The sequence below is a fragment of the Mustela nivalis genome (genome assembly GCF_964662115.1).
Source record: "Mustela nivalis genome assembly, chromosome: 16".
Taxonomy (NCBI): Eukaryota; Metazoa; Chordata; class Mammalia; order Carnivora; family Mustelidae; genus Mustela; species Mustela nivalis.
In genome coordinates, this window is record NC_139035.1 from 4,447,817 (window position 1) to 4,469,692 (window position 21,876).

The 21,876-nt window shown below is 39.4% G+C and overlaps 1 long non-coding RNA gene across 1 annotated transcript in view; it reads left to right on the plus strand.

Moving 5' to 3' along the window:
- LOC309849853 overlaps positions 1–21,876 on the plus strand; it is a 524,627-nt gene that overhangs the window by 100,588 nt on the left and 402,163 nt on the right. The window lies entirely within an intron of this gene.

Genomic DNA, 21,876 nt, shown 5'->3' on the forward strand with positions numbered 1-21,876 from the left:
GCAGATTCCCTTTGTCGTTTTCCTCCTCTTCCTCAAGCTCCCAACCACGTACGTCTTCAGTGGTATGTGATAAGAGCACTTACTTACGTTGTATCACGTAATCCTTACCTTACTGCTCTAAGTCAGTAGTTTTCTCTCACTGAAGTCTGTTTTAGCCGCACTGTTTAAAATTGCTCACTACAGCGGCACCTGGGTGGCTCAGTCGGCTAAGTGCCTGCCTTCGGCTCAGGTCACAGTTCCAGGGTCCTGGGATAGAGCTTCCTTCTCAGCAGGGAATCTGCTTCTCCCTCACCTTCCCCCTCTCACCCCTGCTCCTGCTCTCTCTCTCTCTCTCTCAAATAAAGTATTTAAAATAAAATAAGTAAATAAATAAATTGTTAATGGCAACCCCCACCAAACTTAATCCCTGGTCCCCCCCCCCCACGCAGGACTTATCTTCTAACATAATGCATATTTACCATGTTTATTTATTATTTATATCTTGTTTATATCCTCCTTTAGAACCTAAGTTCCATAAGGACAGGGAATTTTTATAAATCTCTTTTTGACTGACACGTTCTAAATGCCAATATAGCACTTGCACATAATAGATGCACAATCAATATTTGTTCAACAAATACGTGAACAGTATTGATTGAAGAACAAGAGCAAAACATGTGTGACCAACAACTTCTGTTTTAAGGGAATGAATTCTGATAAGTTATGTAAACTGACTAAGTGATAGCCAATAGAGTTTGGAATCTGGGTTTGAATCAATCCGAAAGCCCAGTCTCTTGACCATTTTTCTCTACTTTTGTCACCTAAAGACACTTGGGGGTTTTTCAAGGGATGTTTCCTCTGTGTTCACATTTTTAAAAAATGCTATTCTTCTTTGGTAACACAACTAGGATCCTAGAACCTTCAGGTGACCGAGCTAGGTGGTCTGTATTGATATGGAGTTCTCTTTTTGTGTGACTACCTCTTAGAAGCACTCTGGAGAGGTGTTGTTTGTGTCCCCCGTCTTTCCCTAGCTAAGTCTTCAGTGTGGCACAGAACCATGAGTGCACGGGCTAAACCAGGTGTGACCCAAGCAGCAGCCACCATGCTACCCTCATTCATGTCTTTCCCTTCCTGTAACAGCTAAGATTTAGAAGTCACCATGGGTATGTGGATCCCTAAACAGTATATTGTGTAGTTTTTGGAAGCTGAGTGGTAAGCACAAATCTCTTTGTACATAGTGATTTTGGTGTTGTCACTATCACTGCTCCTAGGAGATGGTGATCTGAATGGAATTTCTGGATTACAGTCTCAGTGTTCTGAGAGTTTCTAAAATCCCCATTCTTGTGGGTTTGTGTGCTTTGAAAGTTTCCTTACTATATTCTGGTTTTAGGAAGGAGTAGGAAAGAGTAGGAAGAAGTAGAAAGAGAAATGTATGTTAACTCTGTTACCTTAACCTAGAACCTCCAAAACCAGAATTTCCTTCTTTGGTCTAGAGCTCATTTAATCCTCTTCAGGGGGAGCTCATCTGCTGTATTAGGGGGGAAATATTAATAGTGTTCATTCTTACTTAAATTAGTTCAGTCTGATAACTTAATCAGTTCCTTAAGGTAATGCTCAGTCTGGTAACTGGGGAGCATGTCTAGGGAAGGAGGTCTGAGGGGAAGACTGCGTCTTTGGGGCCTGAAGCCCAGGTAATGTTCCTGTTTAACTGGCATTTTCCTATGAAGTTGGTGACTGGTACAGTCACCAACCAGTCACTTCTCTCCTGCTTGCTCAGAAGCTGTCAGTGCTCCTTCGGTTGGTCTGCCTTATATCTGGCTTCCACTGGCTGCAGGCCTGGGTGTCCGCCATGTTCTCCCACTCTCCACTGGCCCACGGATCCACCTCAGCCTCAGCAGTGAGGTTACTTGCCACTGTTACTGTGGAATCAGTGGCTAGTCTGCTTGATCTCGACTTATCTCCAGGCCCCATGGAAACCAAGGATTGCTTTGGAGAGCTAACTTGAGAGATTCTTTCCACTCTTCCTAACTGAGGTGGTCGTATGTGTCAAATTAGTGCAGAAGGTAATTCTTCATAGTCCTTAATGGGGAGGAGGCAAATAAGCAGTGCTCCTGCCCTCACGGTTATGCTAATGTACCTCCCTCTCTGAGGTACTAGAAGGTAAGGGAGGATGGCCTTTTCTTGTATCCAGAATCACATATTCCTTTTGTCTTTGAGTAGCATCCTTTCCACACTGCAGGTGATCTCTGTAAGTGTTGGGTCTTAATGTGAATGAATAAAGGAGTTTAGAGAAATTCTCTTTCAACATCATAGTGATTATATTTCTATTTTGTATATTAGAAGCTAAATATTTTCTCCTTTTTCCTCTTTGCATTTCTTTTCTTTAAGATTTTATTTATTCATTTGACAGAGAGAGAGAGAGAGAGAGAGAGAGAGTGAGAGAGAGCATGAGAGGGGAAAGGTCAGAGGGAGAAGCAGACTCTCCGTGGAGCTGGGAGCCTCATGTGGGATTTGATCCCAGGACTCTGTGATCATGGCCTGAGCCAAAGGCAGATACTTAACCTGCTGAGCCACCCAGGTACCCCTCCTCTTTGCATTTCTTTTGTAAAATATCCTTGTATTTCTCCAGACCAACGGATTTCTTGGGTTGTCCTACACCAAAGAGGCAAAGGGAATACTAGATAGTTTTCCAAATACCTTTTGCTGTACTTCTGGTGAATATAATTACATTGGTGTAGGCTAAAATGACTCTGAAAACCTGGAGTTGGTTACATCATGGGTGCCTGGAGAATGTCTTGGACTGTGGGATTCTGCTTATGGACAGGGTTTAGGGAGGAGGCTTGCCAGCTATATGTTAGTTATGTGATATAGGGCCATTTCTTAACACCTCCTTTGTAAAATTGGGTTGCCAAGACAATCAAGTGGAAAGATTTTTTTTTTTAAAGATTTTATTTATTTATTTGACACAGAGAGATGACAAGCAGGCAGACAGGCAGGCAGAGAGAGAGGAGGAAGCAGGCTCCCTGCTGAGCAAAGAGCCCGATGCGGGGCTCGATCCCAGGACCTTGAGATCATGACCTGAGCCGAAGGCAGTGCCTTAACTCACTGAGCCACCCAGGTGGCCCTGAAGTGGAAGTTTTATAAAGAACTTCAAGCTTCATAAATCGTTACCATCACTGTTGCTAATACTACTCCTATTAATGTTGCATTCAGAAGGAGTCCATTTCTTTGATTTGAAACATTTTAAAGCTTAGTGTTCTAATTTTGCTGATTTAGGGTGTTCCCGTTCCAAATAATCTAGAATTCAGCAGAAGTATCTTTGGGATGGCAGATAAAAAGATGCAGGAAGAAGCCAACACACTAAGAATTGTTAGAAATAATTAAGGACAGTGTTAATGAACAAGTGAATGGCCGCCCTGGACAGAGTTTGCCCAAACCTTGTCAACTTCGCTCTGTTTCAACTGTTTGTCCCTGAATGGGTAACTCTTTTGGTTAGGTGGGCTTAAGGAGTGAAAGAACTTCTGTAAGTATGAGAAATCTTTTTTAAACTCTCAGCTAATTTCATGGGGTGAATTAAATGTCTGACTTGATATCTTCAACTTAAAGCATTTTGAAGGGATTGAATGTGCCAGAATCTTTTTTTTTTTTTTAAAGATTTTACTTATTTATTTGACAGAGATCACAAGTAGGCAGAGAGAGAGGGGGAAGCAGACTCCCCGCTGAGCAGAGAGCCCAATATCGGACTCGATCCTAGGACCCCGGGATCATGACCTGAGCCGAAGGCAGAGGCTTAACCCACTGAGCCACCCAGGTGCCAGAACATGCCAGAATCTTAAGAAAGATTATGTTGGGTCATGGGATTTTGATTGATGTTTTTAATTTTTTTCCCCCCTGAGGTCTCCCAAGTTTTCTTTATGACATCTGTTACTTTTCCTATCAGAAAAGAAAAAATAAAGATAAAAGCAAAATGATAATATAGAGCTGAATTTTCATCTTAAGATTCACATTCTAATAATCATCTTAGACTCGATCCATGGCAGACATGTTTCCTCTTTTACTATTCCATTTGAGCTCAATGTACATTTTTATTTTTATTTTTTTTAAAGATTTTATTTATTTATTTGTCAGAGACAGAGGGAGAGAGAGCGAGTGAGCACAGGCAGACAGAGAGGCAGGCAGAGGCTGAGGGAGAAGCAGGCTCCCTGCCGAGCAAGGAGCCCAATGTGGGACTCGATCCCAGAACCCTGGGAGCATGACCTGAGCTGAAGGCAGCTGCTTAACCAACTGAGCCACCCAGGCGTCCCTCAATGTACATTTTTAAAATAGAATTTGAAATGGCTCAGTTGACACAAACTAGCATGCTAACTTTGTGGCAATACGGTGTTGCTAAAGATTAGCTTGGGGACAAGGATCTGAATGGTTTTTTGCATTTCATCAACTTCTTGGACTTAAAACAGAGACTCTCATCGGGATGCTACCCTGAGGTTTGAATGAAGACTTAAAGATATTGTATATGTTTTTTGTTGTCTGCTTTTTATATATATAAGCATTTATATATGAACAAGATATCAATATGCAAGTTAAAAGAAAAAGACATTTTGAAAAATTAAGCAAGTCTTCACCTGTACAATGAGGAGAGGGTCTCTGAGGTCCCTTCCATCTGTAGAATTCTTTTTTTGTGTTTCAACCCAAAAATCTACTGGTGGCAAGTTGAGAAAAATGCTATTCTCAAGGCTGGCCATATGAGGGTGCAGTGACTCCTCAAAGAACCCGTCCGTGTTCAGTAAGCCCGAAAGCAAAATGTTACACTCCAGAGCTGAGTTATTCCAGGAGACGCCTGACCAGTTTATTATACTTCTAGTTCCCGGCAAGAGAAGAAAGTTTATAATTTTCCATAATTTAGAAAAAGATGTGTTTTGAACTGTGACAAAGGCAGGGCCAATGCATGTGACTTTCTCTTCTAGTCTTGTGACTGAAAGAGGTATTTGAGGATTGAACTCTGTATTTGTAGATGGCTTTCTTTTGTTCTCTTTAAATCTGTGAATTAAATAGCAACACTGGTGTTCTGTGTGCCTTAATCGCCTTTCCCTGAGCCTCAGTTAGCTGTCTCTGGGTCCTCCGGCCTCGCTACACGTGCCCTGACTCTTCTCCTTTCCTTCTCTGCTAAGTTACATGTCATGACTCTATTTCTTCCACTCTTAAACTCATCACAGTTAGGAGCCCACACGTGTTCCTGGGTCACTGGTGAACTTCATGTTGACAAACCCGGGATGCTTTCTCAGTCCTTACCTTACACACTATCTTAAAACTTTCTGTCCTTTGCTTCCGTGACTCCAAACTGTCCTGACAGTCCTCCTCCTTCTTTAACTCTTCCTCTCTGGTCTTTGTGGACTTTTCCTTTTCTGTGTGTCCATTAACCACTGGTGAACACCCCAGGTTCTAAAGTGTTCATTTCTTTCTTTACACACTTTGCTTGGGGGATCTCATAACTATCTATCATTGTTTTATCTTACAGTGGAATGGTGATGAACGCTAAATTTTTACTTTTATCTTTGACCTCATCTGTGATCTTTGGTCTTCATATATCCTATAGGAATCACAGACTCAGCATATCCCAAACTGTCCTCATTGTCATTCTCAGCTCTCACCACCTCCAGTCTTCCCCACCAATCCCCCCACGATGTACTATGGCTCCTTGATTTTTAGCTTAATTACTGTCACCATTATCCAAGACATAACAGTCATGTGACACTTCTCAGTTCCCCGAAACTTCCATGTCTAGGCAGTCAACAGGATCTAATAGTTTTAGCTCTTAAACATTTTCTTTTTCAAATCTGTGTCTTCAGCCCCATCCCTGATAGCAGCATCTTCATAGAGTCCCTTATCCTGTCTTTCCTGGAGCCTTGCAATATGTAGTCTTCTGTCTTCTGTCTCGCTTTCCTTAAATCTGGTCTTCTACAAAGTAAAGAGATTTTGACAAAACCCAATCATTTAACTTTCTTGTTTAAACATTTTTAGGGGCTCCTTATCATTTCCAGAGTAGAGTGCAAATTTCTTAAAGTCTCTTACAAACCCCTACACACCTGGCTCACTTTCTCTGGTTGCTTCCTGTCTTGATCTCTCACCAGTACTTGGTCATGACATTATACTCTAATGTCACTGCTTTTATTTAACTCCGCACTCCTCTCCTACAGAGTATGTCTCTGGCTATATTTATTTTGTTCCCTTTTTTCCAGACTCCCTTTCCACCTTTCTTTGTCTTAATAGACATCTTTTTTTCTTACTTATCTTTTATATTCTTGTCTTACGATACCTCCTCTGGAAGCTTGCCCTAAACCCTCGGTCGGATGACACACTTCTTTTTTCTCAGTCTCACAACACTGTAGACCTCCATCTTAGAGGTTCACGTATTTGAATGAAATGATATTTGCACCTGTCCCTTTTAATGGGCTCCAGCTCTTTGAGAGGAGAGATCAGTTCTATTCATTTTTCTCAGGAGAGCATTGTGCATAATGAGTATTCAATAAATGGTTGTTGAACAGAATTTGAGATTTTTGAGGCTCAGAGTCCTTGAGGGTACTCTGTGAAGTCTACTCCAATACTAAGAAAAACAAACTACAGTTTTAGTTGGAATCAACTTCCTGGAAGAGAGAAGACTTGAGTTGTGCTGTGAAGAGATGGGTATACGGGATTTGGACTGATAAGAAAAGTGAGGGATATAATCAGACAGAATTGATGAGCAAAAGTGAGAAGTCTTACATGGAGGATAATGCAGACACAATGCTAAGCAAACATCGTGTTTCCAGAGTGGAGTAGTGGGAGATGAGTTAGGATAGATAGAATCAACTTACTACAAACTTCTAATGAGGGGCTGGTGGATTTCGGGCTCATTTCCACAGGCAAAAGGAAGCACTTGAGATTCTTGAACAGAGAAATGGCATGTTCAGAACCATACTTCAGGAAGATTAATCCAGCACAAGATACACAACACGTTGAAGTGGCAAAAAATGGGAGTCAGTGGGGCCACTAGGCAATTATCATGGCAATTCAACAGGTGTCACATGATGAGTGCTTGGACCAAAATGGCAGCAATCTGGAAAAAAAAAAAAAAGGAGAATTAATTTTTGAATCATTAGAGGAAAAATTAAGAGACTGATTACTTGTGGTGACACAGAGAGCAAAGAATTATGACATTCTTAGATAGAAGAGCAGAAAGTTGGGGATACAATTAACAAAAAAGAAATTGGAAAGGAAGGATGGTTTGTGTGGTGACTTTGCTTTGAAGTCTTTGTGAAATCTTGACGCTTCATAGTACTTCTGTTTACAAGGTGTGCTTAAGAGGTAAAAAAAAGATTTGTATAAAAAAATTTTAAAAAATTAAAAAAAAAAGAGGTACTATATAAATTTGAGGGAACAAATGAAATCTTAAAGGTTCATCAGGCACATGAAACCATATTACTGACTTATGGGGCGCACTGAGTCAGGAGCAGTAGTATAGATTAAGCAATAATGAGTTTAAACTTGTGAAAATCACTGGAGTATGTGAACTTATGAAGGAGGAGGTGTGGGGAGAGAAAGGTATAGGGCCCAGGTGTGAGCCTTGGGAGACTTCCATCTTTGAAGAGCCAACAAAAGCCAGTGAGTGTGTAAAGTCAGCCAGATAGAGACTTGCAGCTCTGAGCCTAAACAGACTATACAACTCATTTGCCTGCCTCTCAAATAGACCAGAGTTGTCTAAATCAACCATAAGGCAAATTTCCAATAATGAAATAAATTTTTTTTTTTACCATATATAACATATAAGTAGCAAGAATATTTGAAGGCTTTTATTGGTCAATTAGAGAAAAATGAATATTTCAGTAGAAAAATGGACTGGTGGCATAAGAACATTTCTTAAACAAATAGAAAAATTTAAGAAACATGCAAGAGGGGGCGCCTGGGTGGCTTAGTCATTGGGCATCTGCCTTCGGGTCAGGTCATGATCCTGGAATCCTGGGATGGAGCCCCACATTGAGCTCTCTGCTCAGCGGGAAGCCTGCTTCTCCCTCTCCCACTCCCCCTGCTGTGTTCTTTCTCTCACTGTCTCTCTCTCTCTCTCTCAAATAAATAAATAAAATCTCAAAAAAAAAAAAAAAAAGAAAGAAAGAAAGAAAGAGAGAAAGAAAAGAAAGAAACATGCAAGAGTCTTCAACTGCCCTGGAAATAAAAGATAAAGTAATATGATAGGACTTTTTTGCTTAGCAAAATCTCCAGATTTGGCAAAGGTATAGGAAATAGGCTCTCAGTAGAAAAATAAACTTATACAAACCTCTGGATGCTGATTTGGTGATCAGATTTGATCCAGTGATTTGGTTCAGTGTGTCCTTAAAACGTAGAAAATAATTGCTTGGCATAAAAATACAAATGTACAAGTGTTCATTTCAGCTTTTATTATTAGTTATACAAGGTATACCACAAACTCATTAGAGATGATCTTAATAGTTATTAAAATTATTATATCCATTCATTATTTTTCACTTTTTTAAAATTTATTTTTTCTTTATTTTCAGCATAACAGTATTCATTATTTTTGCACCACACCCAGTGCCCCATGCAATCCGTGACCTCTATAATACCCACCACCTGGTACCCCAACCTCCCACCCCCAGCCCCTTCAAAACCCTCAGATTGTTTTTCAGAGTCCATAGTCTCTCATAGTTCACCTCCCCTTCCAATTTCCCCCAACTCCCTTCTCCTCTCTTACTCCCCATGTCCTCCATGCTATTTGTTATGCTCCACAAATAAGTGAAACCATTTCACTCAGCATAATCTCTTCCAGTCCCGTCCATGTTGCTACAAAAGTTGGGTATTCATCCTTTCTGATGGAGGCATAATACTCCATAGTGTATATGGACCACATCTTCCTTATCCATTCATCTGCTGAAGGTCATCTTGGTTCTTTCCACAGTTTGGCGACCGTGGCCATTGCTGCTATAAACATTGGGGTACAGATGGCTCTTCTTTTCACGACATCTGTGTCTTTGGGGTAAATGCCCAGGATGAAACTCCACCATTCTCTTACACGGTACACAAAGATAAACTCAAAATGGACAAAAGACCTCCATGTGAGACAGGAATCCATCAGAATCCTAGAGGAGAACTTAGGCAGTAATCTCTTCGATATCAGCCACAGCAACTTCTTTCAAGATATGTCTCCAAAGGAAAGGAAACAAAAGGGAAAATAAACTTTTGGGACTTCATCAAAATCAAAAGCTTCTGCACAGCAAAGGAAACAGTCAAAAAAACAAAGAGGCAACCCACGGAATGGGAGAAGATATTTTTAACTTTTATCCCAAGTATTTGTATTGCAGTTCTCATAATTCTAAATTATTTCATCTGCTACACTCCTACACATTGCTTGTTTCCATCTGCTGTTTCTACTGTTTAGTTTATGGCATTGAGCTCTACTCATTTACAGTTGCACTTGCCCACCTTCAAAATTCTATGTCCGCTTTGGATTTGTTGAGTATCGTTTTGATGTGGCAGACTACCTGGTCTCTCCTTGGTGTATCATGAAACTATCTTTTATATTTCATTAGAGTGCGAAATGATTGCACACAAGTCAACCTTTTTTCATTTTTCTAGAGAGAGCACACACAAGTGAGTGTAAGAGCAAGTGTGGGGGGAGGGCCAGAGGAGGGGGAGAGAGAGAACCTCAAGCTGACTCCATGCCCAGTAGGGATCCTGAGGTGGAGCTCAAAGTCATGACCTTGAGATCATGACCCAAACTGAAATCAAGAGTTAGACTCTTAACTGACTGAGCCACGCAGGCATCCCACAAATCAGTCATTTTTTAAGTCTTTAAACTCTTAAATCTTTGAAAAAATAAACAGTGGTTCAGAAATGCATAAAACACTTTAAACTGTCAGAAAGGAAGTCATATTTGGCTGATCTTTTTATACTCCAGATTAAGTTAAAAATGGATAACTTGTTTTATTTTACATGTTCTGGAAATTCTGAATGTAGTTTCTAAAAAAAATAGGAAGAAAATACATACTTAGTAGCTTGTACAACTCCTCATGAATAGCAAATAAGCCCATCAACTGCAGGATCAGTATTTATAAAGAAATTAGTTAATATTAACTGGTAACGTTTTCATTTGCTGGAGTGGTCTCTCCTCACCTTTGGGAAGTTATTCTAATGTTTTCTACATAATAGTAAGCATAAATAGATAGATAGATGATAGATGGCAAATATTTTGAAACTTTGGAAGATTTATAAATTATGAACACAAAATAAAATATTTTACTTTTCTAACAAACATAGAATGAAGTTTTAGGTATTGCCTTTTTGTACATTATTTGACTATGCTATTGCCACGAACCAGGAGTGAAATAGAAGCTCTGTTATCAGTCACTAGACATGTGTGAACTGGTTAAGTGTCCAGGTTCGTTTAAGTTTATCCTGAAGTCTCACTACTGCCCATTTTTACTAACTTGGTTTTTTCTTCCTAGGGCAATGACATTTATTCAGCATATTGCTAAACGCTTCTTAACAATACTGAGTAAAACAACTTCATAGACAATGTTTTCCATTCCACGTACGGATTATAATTTGACTTTTCGTCTCATGTAATTTTTCTACATGGAGACAAAAAAGTACTGGAAGGAATGGGAACATGTATGTTTCTACAAATCTCATTTGAAGTGTGACTCTAACTTAGAGAAAGGTTTTGTTTCACAGAGATATGCTGGGCAGAAAAAGATTGTAAAGCACTGATCTAATGTCACAAGAATGGACAGTCCTAGCCATTTATAGCTGATGACTACAAAGGCTGTAGTAGACACCAGAGAGAACTCATTACAGGTCCATTCTGCCTTTCTCATAGCGATGAAGGTAAAGATTTCCATGCCATCTTACCATTTTATTTCTGAAATGACATATTGTTTCTGCTGTGCTTGTATAATGCTATTATTTCACTAAAGGTCCAGGGTTACAAATCCTAGAGGATCGTGTGGCCACAGTCACTTCCTGGGATCATCCCAAGAGAAGCATACCCAGAGAGGTCCAGGAAAGGCAAAGCACATTCTCTATCTCTGTTAAATTCTTGGCACAAACTCCGGTAGAGTTACTTTTTGAATTAATCAGATACCTTTTTGCCTAAGCCCCCACTAAAGTGAACTGTCCCCTTGCTCTTGCCCTAGTCCTAGCCAGGCTTGGCTTCTGTACCATTTCAATCTCAAGACTGGGAGAAATAAATCCAAGGTAGAGAATGTCTTCTTAGGATATAGCATGTCTGTATTTAATCTGTAAGTCCCAGGGGAGTGTCCTCACCCACACAGGGGCAAGAGTCACCTACTGAACCTACTGAAGTTTGGTTCTTTAATCTTCTGGCTGTATCAAGAGCTCTAGCTCCTGGTACTGCTATAAATGATTTTGAAGCTAATCCAAAAAGGATGGGTAGAGGAAGTAGAGAGGAAGAGTCCAATGTGTGATAACTGTTGAGAGACAGGATAGTGGCGATATAGCAGAGCAGTCAAGACACCAGGTTCTGGTGCCAGACTGCCTGGATTAAAATTCTTTTCTGTCACTTTATAACTTAGTCAAGTTACTTAATGACTCTGTGCCTCTGTTTTCTCATCTGTGAAATGGGGATCATACCACATGACTTATGAGAGTTAAATGACTTAACAGAGAAAAAACTCTTTTGGAATATACCAAGTATTTTTTTATTAAATTTTTTTATTTTTTAAATTACTTTTCATTGTACTAGAATTCATTGTTTATGCACCACATCCAGTGCTCCATGCAATACGTGCCCTCCACAATACCCACCACCAGGCTGGCCCAATTTCCCACCCCCCGTCCCTTCAAAGCCCTCAGGTTGTTTTTCAGAGTCCGTAGTCTTTCATGGTTCATCTCCCCCTCCAATTTCCCTCAACTCCCTTCTCCTCTCCATCTCCCCATGTCCTCTGTGTTGTTCCTTATGCTCCACAAGTAAGTGAAACCATATGATAACTGACTCTCTCTGCTTGACTTATTTCACTCAGCAGAATCTCCTCCAGTCCAGTCCATGTTGATACAAAAGTTGGGTATTCATCCTTTCTGATGGAGGCATAATACTCCATAATGTATATGGACCACATCTTCCTTATCCATTCATCTGCTGAAGGGCATGTTGGTTCTTTCCACAATTTGGCAACTGTAGCCATTGCTGCTATGAACATTGGGGTACAGATGGTCCTCCTTTTCACTACATCAGTATCTTTGGGGTAAATACCCAGGAGTACAATTGCAGGATCATAGGGAAGCTCTATTTTTAATTTCTTAAGGAATCTCCACACTGTTCTCCAAATTGGCTGCACCAACTTGCATTCCCACCAACAGTGCAAGAGGGCTCCCCTTTTTCCACATCATCTCCAACACACGTTGTTTCCTGTCTTGTTAATTTTGACCATTCTAACTGGTGTAAGGTGGTATCACAACACACACAAAACAGATAATCATGTCAAAAAATGGGCAGAAGACATGAACAGACACTTCTCCAATGAAGACATACAAATGGCTATCAGACACATGAAAAAATGTTCATTATCACTAGCCATCGGGGAGATTCAAATTAAAACCACACTGGAATATACCAAGTATTTAATAAACATTTGTTATCATTATCCCAACATATCATGTGGCCATTCTGCCATAACACCACATGGTTTGTTTTTTTAGGAAGTGGTTATCAGTGTTCAAAAAAAAAATCAAGTTTTATTTGCGTAGTCATGGGCTTGGGTAGACTTGTTAGTCCTAACCACATTCATAATCAACTGATTTTGAAATTAGGCAACTGGCATATTAAGTTATAAAGGAAGGTGTAATTGCCAGTGATCTAGAATGTTTTGGTCTGATTGTTTGGTCAAGTTCTCTCCATGTAGAAAAATTACATGAGAGAGGAAAGTCAAATTATAACCAATAGGTTGAATGGAAAACATAAAGTTAGATTATGAGAATATTATATGGGGCACTCAACATTGGTGATCAGATGTATCCTACATCGCTCAGAGCAAATATATAGATTGGTAAGTCAGAGTGTCATCTTTTTCAGATAGCACAGAAGACGAAGGGAAAACATCACTTCTCGGGCTTCTCTTTTCTAGTTTCCAGCAGTCTGTCTCCTTTCCCATTAATGGGTTCCACTCTCAGAATATACTGCAAATACATTAAAAGGGTTAGGTTTCCCGATCAATTAGTTACAGGCATAGTCTAGGCTTGTTTTTCGGTATTTACCTGCTGCTTTTTAAATGGATTTTTTTTTTTTAAAGATTTTATTTATTTGACAGAGAGAGATCACAAGTACGTAGAGAGGCAGGCAGAGAGAGAGGAGGAAGCAGGCTCCCTGCTGAGCAGAGAGCCTGATGCGGGACTCGATCCCAGGACCCTGAGATCATGACCTGAGCCGAAGGCAGCGGCTTAACCCACTGAGCCACCCAGGCGCCCCTTTACCTGCTGCTTTTTTCTAGTTCAATTTAAAGGTTCCCAAATCTCAGCACACAATTATAAATACTCTCACAGAACAATGCTGTTAAGTGTTGTGTGCACAGGAAGCACCTGGGCATCGCGTTGAACTACAGAATCAGGTGCAGCAGATCTGACGTGAGGCCTGAGCTGCTGATTTTCTTTAAAACATCTTAATTTTACTTAATTTTTTTTCATGTTCCACGATTCATTGTTTATGCACTACACCCAGTGCTCCATGCAATACGTGCCCTTCTTAATACCCACCACCATGAGCTTCTGATTTTTAACAAGCTTCAGGTGATATCAGTGCTTTTGGCCTCTGATTTTTTTTTTTTTCCCCTTTCCCTTGTTTTACAGTTAGAGAAAAACATAATCTCTAAGTTCTGGAAGGAGTGTATGGAGTGGATAGGGGCAGTCATTTGCTGTTTTACACAGGAAACTTTCTTCTCTTCTGTGTACCTACAGCATATGATTTCCCTGATCACTTCATAAGGCTTTTGTTAGAATGTTTGTTACAGGGTGCTTTGTAAACTGTGAAGTCATATAAACTAAGTCATTACGTTTTACTAAATAAATCCTCCTAGCTATGTAGATTGTCCATGAAGAAGAAACTGCACAGTAAAGCAAGGCCTATAACTTACAGCCTCTGCCCTAATGTGTGATATGAGCGCTCGTTAGGGTCCATTGTTGTCCTCTGTGTTATCTATTCCAGCTCTAAGTACCACTACCAAGAGCACATTTTTTTTTTAAAGATTTTTTTTAATGTATTTATTTGTCAGAGAGAGAGAGAGAGTGAGCACTGGCAGATGGAGGCAGAAGGAGAAGCAGGCTCCCCGCCGAGCAAGGAGCCCGACGTGGGACTCAATCCCAGGATGCTGGGATCATGACCTGAGCCGAAGGCAGGTGCTTAACCAACTGAGCCACCTGGGTGTCCCAAGAGCACATATTTTTATACTTGTTTCCAGTTTCTGTGCAGATGAGTCCTGGTTCCTTTGACAAAACTGCCAAAATGTATTTTTTATACATATCGCAATTCCTTGTTTAGGTCAGGTTTCAAATATCTGTTCCATATGTGGTGAAAAATCTCTTCCACTATTCTCACTTGATGGAGATCATACTTCCTCTGTTTATACACATTATTTTTAGACATTGCTTTTGAATTATCATCCTAATAACTACCGTTTTTTTTAGTTCTCAACATGTCTTCATACCATGGATTATTATATATTTTGAATACATGTGTTTTTCCCTAATTGTTGAAATAAACCTGGGAAGTGAGGATTTTCTATTGAGGTCAGGTTCAATTAACCTGTAGTAAAATTACCCCCCAAATTTCAGTGGTTTAACAACAACAACAACAACAACTTTCCAGTCATGGAAAGACCAGTGCTTGGTCAGGAAGGAGCCTTCATCTTAGAAGGCCTTCATCTTGATTTGTGCCTAGGTCTTTTTTTTTTTTAATTTAATTTAATTTAATTTATTTTTTAATTTTTTTCAGCATAACAGTATTCATTGTTTTTATACCACACCCAGTGCTCCATGTGATGTGCCTAGGTCTTAATCTATAAAGGTGACTGAGTGATGGTATGGAAAAGTCAGTGTTATTGAAAGAAAAGTTTATTGCTATTTGTAGTTCCCCTGGAAACAAGAGGCATTGTGTACCACGTAAGGCCACGTGGAGAAATACCATAGTTGGGTCAGGAGGCAGAAGCAGGAGCAAGGGAAAAATCATAGGCCCAGAACCATTATTGTGCTTTTTGTGGGGAAGTAAGGCAGGGTAAGGGAGAGGCTAGTGTGAATAATGCTGGTGGGTTCTGGGCTATAAGAGTGGTGCCTCTAGTATTTGCCTGGTTATTGGCCCTTGATGATTTAGGGCAGGGGACATACTGGCTTGGTACGTGAAAGTTAGATAAAGAAGGTAGTTGGAGGTATGAACTTAGGATTGTTTGGAGGGTTTTTGTTTGTTTGTTCATTTGTTTTTGTAAACAAGAAAGGCTTTACTGGTTTACTTTCATTGGATACTCACCTGTGTGTGTGTGTTTACTTTTTTTAATTAACATATAATGTGTTATTTGCTCCAGGGGTACAGGTCTGTGAATCATCAAGCTTACACATTTCACAGCACTCACCCTAGCACATACCTTCCCCCATGTCCATTATCCAACCACCCTATCCCTAACCCCCCACCCCCCAGCAACCCTCAGTTTGTTTTGTGAGATTTAGAGTCTCTTGTGGTTTGTCTCCTTCCTGATCCCATCTTGTTTCATTTTTTCCTTCCCTACCCCCCAAACCCCCGACCCTTCCTCTCAAATTCCTCATATCAGAGAGTTCATATTATAATTGTCTTTCTCAGATTGACTTATTTCACTCAGCATAATACCTTCTAGTTCCATCCATGTTGTTGCAAATAGCAAGATTTAATTTCTTTTGATGGCTGCATAGTATTCCATTGTGTGTGTATATATGTATGTGTATGTGTATATACACATACATATAGGGTAGCTCTATTTTCAACTTTTTAAGGAACCTCCATGCTGTTTTCCAGAGTGGCTGCACCAGCTTGCATTCCCACCAAGAGTGTAGGAGGGCTCCCCTTTCTCCGCAATCTCGCCAACATCTGTTGTTTCCTGACTGATTAATTTTAGCTATTCCATCTAATTTAGCCTTGTGAGGTGGTAGCTCATTGTGGTTTTCATTTGTATATCCCTGATGCTGAGTGATGTGGAGTACTTTTTCATATGTCTGTTGGCCATTTGGATGTCTTCTTTGCAGAAATGTCTGCTCATGTCTTCTGCCCGTTTCTTGATTGGATTATTTGTTTTTTGGGTGTTGAGTTTGATAAGTTCTTTATAAATTTTGGATACTAGCTCTTTATCTGATATGTCATTTGCAAATATCTTCTCCCATTCCATCAGTTGTCTTTTGGTTTTGTGACTGTTTCCTTTGCTGTGCATAAGCTTTTATCTTGATGAAGTTCCAATAGTTCATTTTTGCCCTTGCTTCCCTTGCTTTGGTGATGTTACTAGGAAAAGTTGCTGTGGCTGAGGTCAAAGAGGTTGCTGCCTGTGTTCTCCTCAAGGATTTTGATGGATTCCTGTCTCACATTAAGGTCGTTCATCCATTTTGAGTCTATTTTTGTGTGTGGTGTAAGGAAATGGTCCAGTTTCATTCTTCTGCATGTGGCTGTCCAATTTTCCCAACATCATTTGTTGAAGAGACTGTCTTTTTTCCATTGGCCATTATTTCCTGCTTTGTCGAAGATTAGTTGACTGTAGAGTTGAGGGTCTATTTCTGGGCTCTCTATTCTGCTCCATTGATCTCTGTGTCTGTTTTTGTGCCGGTACCATACTGTCTTGAGAATTCCAGCTTTGTAATAGAGCTTGAAGTCTAGAATTGTGATGCCACCAACTTTGGCTTTCTTTTTCAACAATCCTCTGGCTACTTGGAGTCTTTTCTGATTCCACATAAATTTTAGGATTATTTGTTCCATTTCTTTGAAAAAAAATTGATGGTATAGGGATTGCATTAAATGTGTAGATTGCTTTAGATAGTATGGACATTTTCATAGTATTTGTTATTGCAATTCATGATCATGGAACGTTTTTCCATTTCTTTGTGTCTTCCTCAATTTCTTTCATGAGTACTTTATAGTTTTCTGAGTACAGATTCTTTGCCTCTTTGGTTAGGTTTATTCCTAGGTATCTTATGGTTTCAGGAGCAGTTGTAAATGGGATCAACTCTTTAATTTATCTTTCTTCTGTCTTCCTGTTGGTGTATAGAAATGCAACTGATTTCTGTGTGTTGATTTTATATCCTGACACTACTGAGTTCTAGCAGTTTTGGAGTAGAATCTTTTGGGTTTTCCACATAAAGTATCATATCACCTGCAAAGAGAGAGAGTTTGACTTCTTCTTTGCCAATTCAGATGCCTTTTATTTCTTTTTGTTTTCTGATTGCCGAGGCTAGGACTTCTAGTACTATATTGAATAGCAGTGGTGACAATGGACATCCCTGTCATGTTCCTTTCATAGATGAAAGCTCTCATTTTTCCCCATTGAGAATGATATTTGCTGTGGTTTTTTCATAGGTGGCTTTGATGATATTAAGATATGAATCCTTGACCCCTATACTTTGGAGGTTTTTAAAAATTTTTTTATTTTATTTTTTCATGTTCCAAGATTCATTGTCTATGAACCACACCCAGTGTTCCATGCAATATGTGCCCTCCTTAATATGATTTTCATGCACTCAGGAAAGCTGAATTCCAGAGGGAATGTAAACAACTTAGGCAATTAGTTTGTCTGGATTAGTTTGATCAATAGATGCAACAAAGACAAATATGGAACCTAAGAAAACAACACTTCTCAACACATCACCTGAGCTTACCATATCAGAAAGAGACAAAGGTCCAAAGAGAATATTTTTGAAGGTCAGGTCTCCCTGTTCACAGTCCAATTCTAATGGCTCCAAACTCCCTGCTTGGAAGGCTGAGATGGAGTCTTTCTATTGAGTAGGAAAAGGAGAAGATAGGATTTGAATACAGATATTGCTGCTGCTGTACTATAATTATCCCCAATTTACAAAGGAATAAACTGAGGTTCTGGTGGATTGTGATTTGTCCAAAGAAATCATCTTACAAATAGGAAAACCAGGGCTTGAATTCAGGGATTCTGAAGTCATTTTTCCCTGTATCATACAATCTCTGAACTGAATGTAGTAATAATCCTCGCCATGAGAGAACAGACTGGTGGATCATATTTTACGTGATTACAAAGGGTACTGGGGTTATAATTATTGTGACAACTGTAACCTAGTTGAACTAAGAGTTCGGGAACCAGCTAAGTCTTATTCTGCCATTCAGAAGATTTACTACAGAGGAAAGTGCCTGGATTTTTCAGTTATATTATCATATTTTGAAGATCAACAGGGGGATTAAATCAGCCTGGTAAATAACAACAAAGGCCTTTAATTTTTCTCTGAAGAGAGAGATAAAGAACAAGTCTTATCACTAGCAGGGACTTTCTGGTGAAGTAGACTGCTGAGAGTCTGGCCCACCATCCAGAAGGTACCCACACCACATTCTTTCAAATGCTACCTTGATAACACAACTAAAGAGTCATCTTCAGCATTGTTGATGGGGAGGTCAGGGAGGGTACAGTCCAATACACCAGTCCAGAAAGCCCCAGTTTTCACCACAGTGAGTTCCTGGAAGCCAAGTCATAAGGCAGACAGAAAGCATATGAAGTGGATCACATTTTATCAAATAAACAATGCTACACACCAGGTGAATGTTGTCCTACTGATCAAGCATTAAATATCAGTTAAGTTCACACTTACGATTAGATGATTTCTGAAAACAGGGATATGTGAATTTCTATTAAAATTTAAAATTGGTAATGTCACATTCTAGGTTTCATAAAATGAACCCAAATTAAAGGTCCCATTGAATCTGAAGAGGACTGCAATGGAGTATAAAGTGTGTAACACACAAATTATATTTCTACTGTTTTGTTATATTTGATCCAAAACAGTCTGCTAGTTTTAACAACTAGTAATTTTATTTCAACTTTATAATGTAAAGTTTCATCGAGCTTATCTAGAAAACTCATCTCTTTAAGAATCTAAGGAAAGAAATGTGAGGTAAAATTTTGTATAGACATATTTTGTCTTTTATGAATAATAAGTATATATTTTCAGAATCATTCCATGGATTTATTGAATAGAAAAGATGTACTAGGGAATTTGTGGGAGTCCACAATAGGGAAATGGCAAGGATTGATCCTGTACTTAAAGCTAGTCCAACAAATACTGACAAATTTCTCGCTTAGGTTTGGCAGTAGTTTATTTCAGACATTTGTTGTTTCAATTAGTGTGTCTTATTCCCCAGATAAATCACAACAGATGCCCTGCCAACTAAAATATTTCTATATTAAAATGTCATCTACTGTGATCCCCGGGTGCCTCAGATGGTTAAGTGTCTGTCTGCCCTGACGCAGATCATGATTGCAGTGTCCTGGGATTGAACCTCACATCTGGCTTCCAGCTCTGTGGGGAGACTGCTTCTTCCTCCGCCTCTGCCTGCTGCTCCCCTGCTTGTACTCTCTCTCTCTCTCTGTCAAAAAATAAATAAAATCTTTAAAAATGTAAAATAAAATAAAATAAAATAACATGAAATAAATAAAGTGAAAAAATAAAATAAAATCTCATCTACCAATGACCTAGCAGTTCCACTCCCAGATCTAAATGCAAGAGAAGTGAGAACTTAAATCTTGCAAAAATGTGTTCTTGAATGTTCAATAATGTTAACATTATTAATAATAGTCAACAAGTAGAAAAAATTCAGATGTCCACCAGATGATAAATGGATACCAAAACATGCTCTGTTCATACAATGGAATGTTATTTGGGAAAAGTTTTCAATTAGCAATAATCACGCCTCGGATAAACCTCATTGGCTACGATACTGCCACTGCGCAAAGCTACAATGGAATGTTATTTGACCATAAGAAGGAATGAAGTACTGATACGTGCTACAGTGTGAGAAAACCTTGAAGACATTATGCTAAATGAAAGAAAACAGACACAAAGGACTGCGTATTTATGATTCCACTGAGATGAAAAATTCACAATGGGAAAATCCATAGAGACAGAAAGTGGATTAGTGGTTGCCAGGGGCTGAGGACTGGCCTGGAAATGGAGTGATGGCTTAGAGATGGCTTAGAGTAGTTACTTTCCAGAGTGATGAAAATGTTCTAAAATTTATTCGAGTGATGGTTGTACAAATGGTGGGTTCTGAATTGTACATTTTAAATGAGTGAATTGTATGGAATATGAATTATATCTCAGTAAAAACAATAACAAAACACTTCATCTACCAGACCATTCACCACCCCAAGAAGTGGTACCAAATCTTTTTTTTTTTTTTTAGTTTCTTTTCAGCGTAACAGTATTTATTGTTTTTGCACCACACCCAGTGCTCCATGCAATCTGTGCCCTCTCTAATACCCACCACCTGGTTCCCCCAACCTCCCACCCCCCACCCCTTCAAAACCCTCAGATTGTTTTTCAGAGTCCATAGTCTCTCATGGTTCACCTCCCTTTCCAATTTCCCTCAACTCCCTTCTCCTCTCCATCTCCCCTCGTCCTCCATGCTATTTGTTATGCTCCACAAATAAGTGAAACCATATGATAATTGACTCTCTCTGCTTGACTTATTTCACTCAGCATAATCTTCTAATTATTATATATTATGATTTTAGGATCAAAAATATGACTTTTGTAACAACGTGCTTGGCTCTCTGATTTGGGAGAGGGAAAATAGATGATACAGTCCCAGCTCACACAGATTTAAACTATTAGTGAGGAGGCAAGTCTTATATCAAAGAACACTTAGGGAAATCCTGCTGGTTATCATCTTTATGACTTGGGGGAGGGTCTGTTTTTGTTAGGTCAGAATTGTTTCTCTTCCATGTGATGTACTTTTTCGTATATTCATTCCACAAACATGAGTGTCTGCTACAGTCAGGATACTGTGCTTATAAAGGAGGACCACTGTTTCATCTTCGGTCTCTTCTCAAAATGCCATGATCCAGTGGGATGAAGATTAGGAATGCTGAGACTGCCACCTTCGGAGGCATCCTGGATGCTGGAAACAGATCTGTCAGGAGGCTCTGGGAGACCTTGACATAGCTGAACATAACTGTTCATTGGTTCTGTTGTCCTAAGGAAGGCATTTATCTTTAAACTATAGTTTGCTTGTTCTGTAAAATGAGAAGACTGGATTCTCTCAGGTTCTTTCCAACTTAGTATCCTAGATACGTTGCGGAGGATGTTAATCTAGGTCATTTTAGAAAGCATTTTCCCCTTTGTACTGCTTTTAAGGAAAGAAAATGAACACATTTTGAAAGAGAAACTCATCTTATAGTTTGTTTCAAAAAAATGTACATTTGCCAGGGTGATATGAAACCCTAAAGTTTTATGGTCTGAGAGTTACTACCTCACCTCTTACATATGTGGAAGTATATCACCCATGTAGCCAAAAAGTACAACTTCTTTCTACTCCCAGAAGGTGTTAGGATTATATCCTTTGCCTATTGTACTACATTTATTTACAATTTTAGGAAGAAGAACATTAATAATGAAACTTAAGTAATTACCCCTAATGTTACTGGTTTCCATTTACCCCATTATTGAAGACTCACTCATTTATCTCTTGACATCTGTTGGCATTTGATCAAAAACCAGAAGATGCAAAAATGAGTCATGTCTTTGTGAGTCTTACTCTCTCTCTGTCCCCTTTACCTTTATGGCTGTGAGTGAGAGAGAAGGTGTGTCATACCCAAACCCACGGATCGCCAGTAACGGAGGAAATGTAAGGGAACTCTACAAAGCCCAAGACAAGAATAG